The sequence below is a fragment of the Eptatretus burgeri genome, chromosome 12 (genome assembly GCF_056783735.1).
Source record: "Eptatretus burgeri isolate ZD-2024b chromosome 12, Ebu_testis_v1, whole genome shotgun sequence".
Lineage (NCBI taxonomy): Eukaryota > Metazoa > Chordata > Myxini > Myxiniformes > Myxinidae > Eptatretus > Eptatretus burgeri.
The window spans coordinates 33284372-33298531 of NC_140972.1; the positions used below are offsets into that span (position 1 = coordinate 33284372).

The 14160-nt window shown below is 42.9% G+C and overlaps 1 protein-coding gene across 2 annotated transcripts in view; it reads left to right on the forward strand.

Annotated features, from left to right (window-relative positions):
* Window positions 1–14160, forward strand: part of RPRD2 (regulation of nuclear pre-mRNA domain containing 2) — a 140242-nt gene that overhangs the window by 42830 nt on the left and 83252 nt on the right. The window lies entirely within an intron of this gene.

Genomic DNA, 14160 nt, shown 5'->3' on the forward strand with positions numbered 1-14160 from the left:
TTCACACTAAGGCCAAAAAAAATAAAAATGTTGCATTGGCGTAACGGGTCACTGAAAAATAGGGTAGGTCGGTCGGGATCTTTTTTTTTATTTATTTATTTTTTTCCCCCCTAATAAATCCCAAAATTTTTGGATAATAAATCCAAAAATTTAATAAATCCTAATAAATCCCTCCCAAAATCTCCCCCGGCTCGAGTACCACCCTTTTTGTCGGCGGGTTCTGTCCGAAACACTTCCGGGTTTTTGCGATCGCGATCGCAATCAACAAGATACTTGAAATCGATAGCAAAAAAACAACAAAAAAACGTAGGGTCGGCGGAATTTTTAGGGTCGGGCGGGTTACGCCAATGCAACATTTTTTTTTTTTTTTTGGCCTAATCATCTGGAATGTATTGTGCACAAACAATCGTGCCGGATTTTCGATCTCTATCTTTGTTCACCCTCAGCTTTGGGGATTTTCGATATCAAACCGCATTTTCGGTACTTTTCATTCAAATTGATACCGAGTAATTATCAGTAGATGGAACTCGATGATATTTGGTATGCATAAACTTAAGGTGATTCTTTTTCCGCTATATGACATCCATTTTTTTCTATCTCCTATAGTTTCCAAATGGTAACCCTCGCAACTTGGGTGTCCGAGGGCCATTGAGCATTCCCGCTGAAAATTCAAAGTACACTAGCTCCAAGACGGTTGAACCGAATCAAATGAATCTTTACATGCTTGTAGACCGTAATGAGTACTACAACTTTGCTCATTTGCATAATGACCAATCTCGAGTAGGTCAGGGGTCAAAGGTCAATAAGTGCATTTTTCGGCCGAAATTACCATTCAAAGCACCCTTGCTCCTACACGGATTAACCGATATGAATGAAAGTTCATAGGTACATAGTACTCAATGCTTACTACAACTTTGCTTCAGGACATATTGACCTATCTCTGCTAGGTCAGGGAGTCAAAGGTCAATGAGTGCATTTTTGGGGAAAAATGACCATTGAAAGCCCCCTTGCTCATACATGGGTTGACCGATTTGATTTCAATTTCATAAGTACCTAGTACTAGATTCACTCATCAGGGGTCAAAGGTCAACGGATGCTCAGCGACCCGTGGCGCCTACCGGCTTGTATATATTGTTAAGGAAATGGCCCTTATTGGACTACTAAATAAAGGATTATCTCAGATTCCCCATTAAATGCGTGTTTAGCTAGGTTGTGTGGTAAAATGGATGTTGCATGTGTGTCGGGAGGTGTAGGATGCATGCTTTTATTGTTTGTACAGTGGTGGTGTGCCAAGGGCTCCCTCTTCTTTCTCCCCTCTCTGGACGATAGGCCCCGCCCAGTCGGCTGAGAGGGTGTGGCCAAAAAGAGGAAGTGAAGCTCAGGGGAGGAGTTTGTCGGCTTCAAAAAGGAGGAGGAGCCAGTGGCTCGCAGCGAGCGAACGAAGACCTCGTGAAAAGGTTCAGTTTGGCAGAAGTACAAAACTGCAGTCGGTTGAGAGGGTGCTTGTGTTTCGAAGGAGTGAACGAGACAGAAATAAAGGCTTCGTAAAAAGGTTGAGTTTGTGAAAACGGTGGGGTTTTCGAGGCGTGCTCGGGGTGGCTTCGAAGCGAGCGAACGAAGGCTTCGTAAAAAGGTTCACTGTGTGCAAACAGTCGCTCTCGAGGCACGCTCGTGTTTTTGAAGCGAGCGAACGAAGGAGGCACAGTGTTGGATCTGCCGGGAAAGACGCTGAACCTGCCTGCATGTCGAGTCTGCATTTTTGGCAGTAAGAGAGGCTGCCTGCACGTCGAATCGGCGATCGACTCTTTTGAGGAGGTGATTCTTCCGTGAGAGAGACGGCAGCCGGCTTTGAGAGGCGAGCATGGAAAAAGAAAGAAAAGGTGATTCTACAGAAAGAAACTGAGAGGACGGAGTTGAGAATTCGGGCTTTGAGGCGGGAAGGCAAGAGAGGAAACGACTGAGCCTCTGACGGTCCCTGCTCACACCAACGGCTCGACACGTTTGCCGATCCGCTTGCCGCAGCCCGGCACCTCGATTTGGGCCTTGTCTGGTGCACAGCTGAGGACCTTACGTGGGGTCAGAGCGCGTGGAGACCGCGTGCGGTGCGAAGGGGGCAAGAGTACGACGCCTCCATTTTTGCCACGTGGCGCGTTTGAGCTTGGGTTCGAATTCGTGGACATCCGCCTGTTGTGAGAGACATTCGTGCTTTTGACACTGTCCTCTCATCCATGAAACATCACCAAGTACTCTGTCTTGTCTTGCATAGATGCTGTCTGTCTGTCTGTCTTTGTCTGCACGTGTTGTATAAGGCATATCTCGGTAGGGACCCCCTCGAAACCTGTAGTCCGTAGTTCCCTAGTTAAGAACGGGTTAAAGATTGTTAATAAAAACATTGTCGTGAATGGTTTGCTTGTGTCGTCTTTCCCGATGTTCCCCAATAAATCTGGTTGGTTCGTATGAAGTTGCCGCTATGGATTAATTTTTGTCGCGTTGAGGAACGATCCGTTCGATTGGCATATAAAACCAAAAATGGTTACAGACTGGCAGAAAACGCTCGGCATCTGACACAACCAGTCTGTAACCGGGATTCTATTTCCCCAACTGGTAAGGTACAAGGATTACGTTGGCATCGCGAATGAAGATGCGTGACCCGAGGCCTGTGCTGATTCGGCCAGCGTTATAAACCCTGGAGACGGCGGTGGTGAGGGTGGCGCCAATAGTCAGGCGAGAATCTCGCCACCCCGGATCCGCAACAATATATATGTATATATATATATATATATATATATATATATATATATATATATATATATATATATGTATATATATATATATATATATATATATATATATGTGTTCATATATGAAAAAAATCTGTATTCAGTGTTCGCTCGCTTCCATCTGGGCTGGCCAGAGAGATTCCAGGTATGCACATTAACTTCTGTGCTGTTTCGCCTGGGTTTTAATCTCTGCTCAGCTTTAACCTGTTACCCTGGTGTTGTGTACGCATAGCAATTCATCAGTCTATGTTGTCCATTGGAAGGATGTTTTTGCAGAGGATCTATCTGCCTGTACTTCTTGTTAGTGGATGTTAAAGACCCCATGGTGTCTTTTACGAAGGGTGGGCAATGTGTTTTGTTTTTTTTGGGGGTTTTTTTTTTGTGTTGGAGCTAACACACCCTAACCAGAACGTATAACGAAGGGCGCATGAGACAAGGGTGGAGATGGAAGCACAAAACTGTAAGGAACAGAAACATTTGGAGATCTGTGGAAGGGAGAGGGATGGGGTACATGGGGTAAACAAGATGGACACTGCAGGGACTTTCAGGAAGGAAAGCAGGGAATTTTGAAAGAGGTGTTTCTGAGGTGCATTAACTGGGGTACAAAAGATCATGCTTTTGGATAGGGGAAGATAAGAGATGGTGGTGAACAGCTGTTTTGAAGACCTGTAGGGTAGAGTGGAATTGAAGAGAGTGTGGGAGTTTGTTCCATCGATCCATCCATCCATCCATCCATTGGGACCATACTCTGTACATCGTATCAGACTTTGAAGAAATCACAAGCTGGCCAAACAATGATGTCTTTCAATCTTGACGAACCTCTCACTCTCACTATCTTTCTGAAAGGACTGTCTGGCAACCCCTCCCTTCTACTTTCTTGACAATCCTATTGAGGAAGTTAAGTCCTTCAAACTCATGGGTCTCAGCATGAGCCATGATTTTTCTTAGGCAAACTACATTTCAAAGTTTGTCTTCAATGCCAGCTTCCAAATAGGCATCCTCCATCAAACAAGGTCTTTACTTGGCACACCTGAACTCCTCTCCACCTACAACACTTTCATCTGCAGCTTGATGGAGTACTGCTTTCCCCTCCGGGTTGGTTCCTTGTCTCGCATCTTGGTGAGCTTGACGCAGTGGAAACCAAGGTCTTTGAGATTTATACGGGATCTTCCATGATGAAACTGAGTCTATGGGCTTATCACTACATCATCGCAAAGAGGTCGTGGTCTCTCTCATCTTCTCACCTCCTATCTGGTCTTGCAACCTGCAACCTCTGCTCTTTCTGTGCCTTGTCTCCCCTCCCTTGTGTTGTGGAACTCTTAATATTCAAGGTTCATCCGAGGCAAAGTACAGTTCAATCAGAGAATATTTATTCCGCGTGATATCACGGAGTGAAGGAGCATCATACAATGGTCTCTGCTAAATTGGAGTTAAAAACATCATCTATATATATATATAATGTCTACGGAAAGGTGGGGGGAAATTAAAAGGGGCCTGAGGAGCAGAGCAGGAGGAGGAGGAGGAGGGGAGTTGCGTCATAACGACCCATATCTGACCTTGACTGAGCCAGTTTAACATGAGAAAAGCACAATGGTACAACTGTAGGCAAAGCAATTCTGGGTAGTACATAATCATATAATGGGCGGAAGCCTGGAACTTCCAACACACTTTTCTCCAAACATATTCTGTTCATACTTCCAAAATCTTCACATTATATGTTCCATGTATTTACGCAGGTGATAGCAGATTCAAAAAATCTAATATGGATAGAATTTTCAAAGAGGGAATTGATGACGTCACAATCAGTAGCGTTTGGTGGCAAACCGACGGCCAGGTCCCAGACGACGTGCTTTACTTAACTAAGTCCATTAGTTCAGGACGTTTGTTCAACTCAGCATTTACGACTTTTATCCTGCCATGTTGTTAGTCTGTTGATGGATGTAATATAGAAACGATGAATATGTCAAATCGTTCGTGTTACTCATCCGGCCCTGTCAAGACCAACAATCTAAAGTGACCGGTCTCAAACGCTACCATGGGCACCCAGACACGCCACCAATATGAACTGAGCTGTTGAATGCGGCGCAAAACATCCAAAGAAACCACCGTAACCGAGTATTGTGATCCATCCTCTCCGAGTATTGTGATCCATCCTATTGTGATCCCCCATACCCGTCGTAGACAGGTATCTGCTAGTTCTTTAGAAAGGCCTGTCACGTAGAGAGAGAAGACAAGCGACAGACAAAAGCAGCAGATACAAGTTCCAATAAAATCCATTTGATTGCAATATGTTTGATTAAAGGTTCCAATAAATGAGTTACAGAGAAATGAAAACATGTCAGTAATTGAAACTGTAATCATTAAAGAAAACAGGTGTTTAAATAATTGACGACAATTTGTATGCATCAAGTAAGCAGGGTGTACGTAGTAAATCCACATTAATCATTGAACTACCATTTGAAAAAGAAGTCTGCTTCAACACCTGCAAGGCTCACCTGGTTCACCTCAACCCTCTTCTGGTGAAACTACCTAAATCCAGGATCACTGCTCATCACTCATTTGTTGGGTTGTTTTTTGTTTGTTTGTTTGTTTTTCACTTGTGGAATGAACTTCCACATTCTCTTCAATCTCATTCTTCCCTCCAGGTCTTGAAGACAGCTATTCATGACAACCATTGGATTGTCTCCAAACCAAAACGGTCATCTTTCTATCCTTGTTAATCCTACCCAAATCCCTCCAAAATCCAATTTTCCAGTTATCCCTCCTGTCAGACCCCGCTAGTTGTGGGGGATACGTTCCTGAAAAAGGCTGTGAATGTCAGGGCATTGTTTTAAAAATAAAAATTAAAAAAAAACAGTTTTTATGTGGTCTCGGCTTGTGGAAGAGCGATTACACAGGACACAACGTAACAAAGGGGAAACAACAACAGGGCGGAGGGAGAAAGCAGTCGGAGACGTACAAACAAGGGATGCAGGTAACTGACTGGTAATGGAAACACAAAGGGTGGACAATATGGATACAGAAACAAAATTGTGTTTGACCAGTTTGTGTTTTTTTTTTTGGAAAGGTCTGAGGAGAGGGAAGAGGCTGCTTCCTGTCTGTCAGAAGGATGAGAGATGTCATGGTATAGAGTGGAGTTGTCAGAAAAGAGATAGAGGATTTGCAAGAGTCATTTAGACAATTGATGAAGATTTAAACCATGAATACGTGAATCGCGAATGTCGAAGCAGGTCATACTTTGTGCCCTGTGAATAGTGAATTGGGGGATCCAACAGTATATGCATTTCTATAACTGAGGAATCGCTACTGGGCAAATGTACCTCGTCATTTTGCATTATCTGTTAAATATACTTGTATTATGAGGGGTGTATTAAATGGTCCCATAAATGGGAATTTCACCACAGATCAAGATGTGCCAACATTTATATTTTAATCAACTATTCCTTGACTTTGATGCACTTGGTCCACTTATCCTCCAACCAGTCCAAGCCATTAAAATACAAGTTTTTATCTTGCTTTATACCCATATATCGGTTGCTTCAGTTGGTTCTCCCATTGGTGGCCTCGCAGGTGGAACTTCAATTGTTTAAACAGGCGAATGTCATTGGGGACCAGGTCTGGGCTGTATGGGGGTATGGGGTACGGGTGTGGAGAGGGTTGATATATCTGCTTGTAACCACAGTCTCGAAAGTTGGTCTTCATAACGAGGACCTTGTATGCAGGTGTGTTGTGGTCCAGGAGCACGCTTTGAGTCAACATACCGAGCAGTGTTTATCTTTGATGACCTGCTGCAATTTTTTGCATGTGGATGGTGCAATATTCCCTTGTGATTGTCGTTTTGACAATCGCTATAAATCGCAGTTACAGTAGTTGGCTACAAGATTTGTGTGCTCCTAATCCTTTGTACTTCCATTATGTGTATTCCAATGCTGTTGTGGTCCCAGTCATCAGAGTTGGTTGAATCTGCTGGCCATCATGACTTATCATCTAGCGATTCCCATCCATGTGCTTGAAGTCAGCTGTTCACTTGGTTGCTGTAAATTATTATCAAAGCACATCTTCATCATACACAGCCAACCACCTTGTTTTTGTTGATGTTTTTGGAGCTGGTGCCTTCTTTACATTAACATTTAATGACATCTCAATGCTCTCTTAGATCTATAATTGTATGTCTGCAAACTTATGAAGTCTACTGTGGAAGAACGAATGATGTGAGATTCATGGAACTCATGGCATGCAACAAACAAACACAAATTTAAGTTTATAAAGATTAAAAAGTGTTCCAATGAATACCCTTTTCCTCAAACTCTTTGATTGCTTCTCATTTATTTGTGATTTCAACTCGTGTGATGTGTTCTGTATCCCACACAAGTTGCATAGGGCTTGCTTTGTACCTTTGGCACAGAGTATGTCCATCCACATCAACCCAAGTTTCCTGGTGTGGATACATGAGACTGATTTGTGCTGTACCTCTCCCTGTCCAGTCTCAATTGCTATTCTGAGATGGCCATAGTGTGGGCCATATATAATCCCTCATTACTTTGTCCAAACTACTACGATGCCTCTCTCAAGGGTTGAAGTCTTCCATGATAATCATTACTTCCAAGCATCAGAAATTGCAAACCTGTTGAGAAAGTGATCTATACTCAGATGAAATCTTAGTTTTTCGGAGGCTGTTGACGTAAAACTGCACATGATGATCAATGGTGTCAGTCGTTTTATCATATTAACTGGGAGGGAGTTAAGGGGAGCTTATGGGATGGCATGTTGTCCGTTAGTCCGTCCACAAATACTTGCAACTTCACCCGATTTCAATGAAATTCGACCACAACCTTCATCACCCGTGATGGCATAAAAAATAAGGGGTCTGAAGGGGTCCACAGAGGGAGTTTACAGGGGAGGAGGGGGAGTGGTTTGCTTCTCCAAAGACGTGTGTATCGTTTAAGAAGAAAGAGTTTTCTTCTTAAATGATGCACACAATTGCGATGTAAATTCATGACTACCTTCATCACCCATGACGTACCAAAGTTTGTTCATGACATTACAGAAATCTGCTCTCAGGTAATTTAAGGGTGGTTGCCCCCCAAAATATGTATTTACTTTCTTTTCTGAAACCACACACACACAATTTTGATGAAACTTGACCACAACCTTTATCACCCATGAGGTACCAAGTTTTTTTTTTTCATGGCATTAAAAAAAAAAATCCATAGGTATTTACTTTCTTCTCCATTATATATTTTGTGGGTCATCCATGCCTACCACTGGTTGCCTGGTTATCTTATCCAGCCACTACCAGGTGAGCGTTCAGGAGTATTGCCCCTATGTTTAATATCTCTGTGAGATTTTTGTCATCATTCCTGTAGGTCCAGCTATCACTTTTACAACTTTGGCATTCTTCAGCTTCCAGGATCTTCTCACTTCATTCTTGAGGTCTTGGTATTTGGTCATTTTCTTGATTTCTGCATTATTTAGTCCAAAATCACTGGCATCAACACCTCAGTCAGGAATGCCTACTTCTCTCTCTTTTTTTTTTTGTTACTAAGGCCTTAGTTATTTTATAACTTGGTTTACGGATCCGCCGATGGTATATTTGCCGAAATGAAATATAAATATAAAACACATTTTTAGCCTTTTTAGGTCATCTCTTCGAGCATGACCTAATAATATTGGTGTTGAGAGGAGAGGTGACGATCCGTCCGTCCATCCACAATGAAGTTGAAACGGGAGATCTGGTCATTGGTGATCCTGATAGAGGTCGATGAGACGTACACGATTGTATGATTTTCAAGGTCACCGAAGGTCAAGGTCACGAGGCCTTTGAATTTGCGAAAATGCTGATTTTCAAATTCTATCTCCTCCGCCATTTCTCAAGCGATCTTGAATTTGATTGTGGCATATGAATCTATGGGACAATATCTAAATTTGGTCAGGCCGGATTTTCGATATTTGCTTTCATTTTCATGTCACGTGACTTCAAAGTTGGCAAAAAATGCGAAAATGACGATTTTCAAAATCTATCTCCTCCGACATTTCTCAAGCGATCTTGAATTTGATTGTGGCATATAAATCTATGGGACAATATCGAAATTTTGTCGGGGCCGGATTTTCGATATTCGCTTTCATTTTCGCGTCACGTGACTTCAAAGTTTGCAAAAACTGCTCTACCTTCAGGAGGCTATATATTTTCTCGCAGAGATGACAGTCGCTCCCGCACGGGGGTAATTTTATATTTATACATTTTCCGCCGAAGGTGCAAAAGTCTCAAAACCCGAAATGTAAACGTCGGCATTTATTTTCAAAATATAATTTCGTCCGCCAAAATCCGAGTCACCTTTAACCGAGCTGCGCAGTAGAGCTGCGCAGTCGTCTTCGGTCATGGCGTCTGAGCAGTGGCCAGCGTGGTTCAGATTGACTGTTGTCTCTGGGGCGAAAGTGATTGTTTGGTTTTTTTTTTCTATACCTTGTCGAGGCTCGTGTGAGAGCTTACACACAATGCACATCATGGGGGACATGAGACAGAGGAGGGAGTGGGAAGGACAAAACAGTGGGGAACAGAGACATTAGGAGATCTGTGGAAGGGAGAGGTATGGGACGGGGAACATGGGGAATAGAAGATGGACATTACAGGGACTTTCAGGAAGGAAAACAGGGAATTTGAAGGAGGTGGGCTTGGTTGGATTATCGGGGGTCGAAAAGATCGAGGATTTGGATGGAGGATGATAAGAGGTGGTGGTGAACAGCTGTTTTGAAGGCCTGGAGGGAAGAATGGGAATGAATAGAGTGAGGGAGTTTATTCCAAAGGCAGAAAAATAAGAGGAATGAAAGAGTGAAGGTGAGCAGTGATTCGTGATTTTGGTAGTTTTCCCAGAAGAGGGTTGTTGGCGGACCTTGAGCACCCTGCAGAAATGTGGTGGGGACAAATCGCAGAGAGAGCTGGGGGGGCGGGGGGCGAGGCTGGAGAGGAGACAGTGGAAGACAGAAAGACCACCGACCAACCTGCGGTGAATGAGTGAGAGGACCAAAGACTCAGCCTCATTGCGGGAGATGCCAATGATCCGAAATGCCTTGGTTTCTACAGCGTGAAGCTGAAGAAGGTGGGAGGCAGGAGCACCAGCCCAGAGTGGAGAGCAGTACTCAATCAGGCTTTGGGCAAAAGCTTTGTAAGTGGTCAGGAGCTCAGGTGGGCCGAGGAAGGACTTTGCACGACGGAGGATTCCCAGTCGGCGACTGGCTTTGGAGGCGAGGTTTGAAATGTGGCTTTCCCAGGAAAGGTCATGGCAGATAGTGAGACCCAGAAGCTTGAAAGAAAGGACTTCTTCCAGAGGATTATTGAGAAAGTGGATGGGGGGGATTTTCTAAACGGTCCTTTCGAAGAGACGTAGTGAGAGTGTGAGATTTGTCCGGATTGAAAGACATGTTCCACGTGTTGGATCAGTTTGTGATTTTATCCAGATCTGCAGTGAGCGAAGAAGCTGCTGCTTGCCGGTCTGAGGGATGACCGATGGTACGGCAGAGGGTGGAATCATCAGCAAACTGATATAGAGATTTTCCAGAGTCGGAGAGATCATTGATGAAAACCAGAAAAAGAGCAGGAGCCAGAACGCTACATTGAGGAACTCCAGCCTGGACAGGAAGAGGGGATGAAAGAATTCCATTTAGGGCCGCACGGTGACTGCGACAGGAAAGGAAGTCTGTGAGCCATGAGTTGTTAAGAAGTATGTCAGCGGTATAAATTCGAGTGACTGTATTGGTGATTCAATTCCGCAACATCTTGACGACAAATATTCTGGCCGAACTATTGCATCAATTCAGTGCAGCAGCAGCGATGATTCGCACGCAACTCTCGATCGTGCCGATTTTGTTTCCATCGAAAGTTGTACACCGCTGTTTGTATTGAAAGATTTCGGTGCCAAGTACGTCAAAGTTTCCCTGCGAGATGCTGATATTCAGCCTTCAACGGACCAGAAATCGGCCTTTGATGTGCTCATGGGGATGGGGAGATGGTGCGATCAGATGCCCACTGAAAACTAAGCTGGTTATGGCTCTGATTGACCATTTTGAACATGTTGACTCCGAGTAGACACCTTTTTTTAATCGTATTCAGTACTATGCACTGGTGTGCACGCACACATCTACGACTTGGACAGTAATTTTCTCAGCATTGTTTCCATTTGTTTGATGATCCAACAGGTTTCTATAAGAAAAACATGCCAGACTATGTTGTAAAAACAAGTTTTAATCCTTCTTTATTGTTTTTCACATCAGATGATACAGTGAACAATGGCATCCTGCATTTGAATGGTTTTCCATCTTCAATGTTTTCTTAGATCCTCCTGTTCCAGGATTTATATTTATTTCTCCCCCCCACCCCAATCCTTGATACCCCCCCCCCCCCCCCACCCCCCTCCCCGTCAGTGAAGCAATGGGCTGTATTTGCTTATATATACATATACATACACTATCGGTCTAAAGTTTTAGAACACCCCCATTTTTCCAGTTTTTACTGAAATTTAAGCAGTTTCATGTTTCAATGTACTCTGAAATTAAAGCATAGAACAAATATACAATTGCAGATAAAAAAAGAAATCGTGGAATCGTTTTGTTGAATAAAATTTAATCTAAATTTTTGACTCATCAAAGTAGCCACCTTTTGCAGCTATCACAGCCGAAATGCCGTGGCATTCTTTTTACAATGGGAATCAAATATTGTTTGGAGAGTTCTTCCCAACACTGTTGCAGAAGTTCCCACAAATGTGTTGCACTTACTTGTAGGTTGCTTTGCTTTCACCCTTCTGTCCAGTTCATCCCAAACCAACTCGATGGGGTTTAAGTCTGGAGACTGTGCTGGCCATTCCATGATTTGAAGCCTACTATCTTGTTCTTTTCTTCTCAGGTAGTTCTGGCATAGCCTGGAGGTATGTTTTGGGTCGTTATCTTGCTGTAGGATGAACCCCTGACCAATTCGGCGTAGACCAGAGGGTATTGCATGGCGCTGAAAAATGCTGTGGTAGACCTTTTGGTTCAGGGAGCCAGTCACTTTGTGCAAGTCACCAGAATGTGGATCCAGCTAAAGAGCCCCAGATCATCATGCTTCCTCCTCCATGTTTGACAGTTGGTGTCGCACACTGAGGAACCATCCTTTCGCCTACTCGACGGCGTACAAAAATCCTGCGTGATGAACCGAAGATTTCAAATTTTGATTCATCGGTCCATAAGACCTTCTTCCAGTTTTCAGTAGTCCACTGGCGGTGTTTCATGGCCCAGGCAAGCCTCTTTTTCTTATTTGCCAGCTTAGCAATGGCTTTCTTACTGCCACTTGACCTGTCAAACCTGCAGCTCGAAGTCTTCTCTTCACAGTTGAAACTGAGCCTTTCTTACTTCGACCAGTGTTAAGCTGTGCTTGAAGCTGCTGTCCTGTGAGCCACCTATCACACAAACTGTTGACTCTCAGAAACTTGCCTTCTGATTGTGTTGTGGCTTCGGGTCTGCCAGACCTCTTCCTGTCAGAGTTTCCTCCAGTTTCCAAGTGCCTTTTGATGGTGTAGGAAACTGCACTCACTGACACCTTGGCTTACTTTGCAATTTCTCTAAAGGAAAGAGCTACATTTTTAAGGGTTATAATGGTCTGTCTGTCTTCCTTTGTTAATTGTCTTTTTCCTGCCATTGTGATTGCAATATACTACTTACTGCAGTGCAATATTGTCCAAATAATGCTTCAGAGGGTATAGCAACAGTCTGTTCCAACACTACTTTTTTACAGACAGAGGGTTTGTAACTAATCAACAAAAATTAGGACACCTGCAGGAATTGTTTGCATCAACTTTCAAGTCTTAATTTACTTCCGTTGCTGCAGAACAGCTGCAGTTGCGAAGCCATTACTTGTTCCCTGAAAAGGGCCTTTTTTAACAACTCTGACATTTGCATTATTTTTTAGTTTTTGGTAACTTAAACTTTTTTTTCTAACCTCTGGCAGTTTACCGCTTAGCTTTGTTCCTTTTCAGGTTATTCACTGGACTTGAACTGCTTAAATTTCAGTACAAACTGGAAAAATGAGGGTGTTCTAAAACTTAAGACCGGTAGTGTGCACACACGCACGCACACATATCTCGGCTCTGTCGATAGCTGTTTTGTGTTTTTAAAATAGTATTATTTATTTATTTATTTATTTATTCCTTGAGATATCGATATTTAAAAATGGGGAAAATATTTTTTTTTTCTTTTATACAGGTCACAAACCTATACAATGGTCCAATGGTCCATTACGTATTCATATATGATATACACATCATTTACAGTATTTTTTCAAAGTATTCCCCTATGGGCCTCCCCCCTACTCTCTATGATGAGAACGGTTATTTCATTTACACTTTCAACTTGTATTAAAAATAATTTTGTTTAAAGCGAGATCAGTGTTTGTAATCGACACACGGCGGAATCCATCGCCGTACCGATATGACTATCGAGGAACGCTTTCATACCGTTGCTTTCCAGTATTCCTTTTATACCGTTATCGCAAATCACTGACTCGGCACAAGATTTCTAAAGCGCACCTGATTCATATTAAATAATAAACAATTGGTGATTGATTTAAAACAAGGTAAAGAATAACGCGATTGCTTCTACGGGTGCTCGGATGTTGAGGGTGAAAAGTTAAAATGTACTCTACTTACTTCCTGTTATGCCTAGATGTCATATGTTTCACTGTTCCTGTTTCATGTTTAGGCAAGACGCTGAATGCATCAAAGCTTTTAAAGATTTTAAAAACCTTTCTTCGATTTGTTCTTATCCCTGTTTCCCGTTGTCATTTTAATACCGGTATAGCTATCACAGATCACTGACTCGGCGAAGGATTTCTAAAGCACACCCAATTCATCTTAGGCTGGGAGCTAGGTGAGATTTGTTCAACATGGAAGGTGCAGAAGGTTTCGGGCGCCAGTGCTGTAGAATTAGGTTAGGGGACCCCAAAAACCCGATTCTTAAGTTACGCCAGTGGTAGGTGGGGTGCGGGTGCCACCCCAAAACGCACCCCAAATTGTATTTTTTTTTTCAACATGAAGGGTGCAAATATCACACCAGTGTCATTTGGTAGAGGAAAGTACACTGAATGAGAAAATTGAACTTAAGAATGGGATTTGTGGTGGAGAGGGTACTTAAGAACGATGTTACTTAACTGCTAATTAGACATTTATTTAACATAAAAGGTGCAAGTCTAAAACCAACATTAAAATTTACTCATAGACAATATAAGTTTTATTCATCAACTTAAGAATGTAATTGGTGGTTGAAAGTGTACTTAAGAAAGGTCAAAGGTCACGGATGAACCATTTTTGACTTAATGACCCTTTTTGCAGGTTTTCAATTCACAAGTTCACAGAAA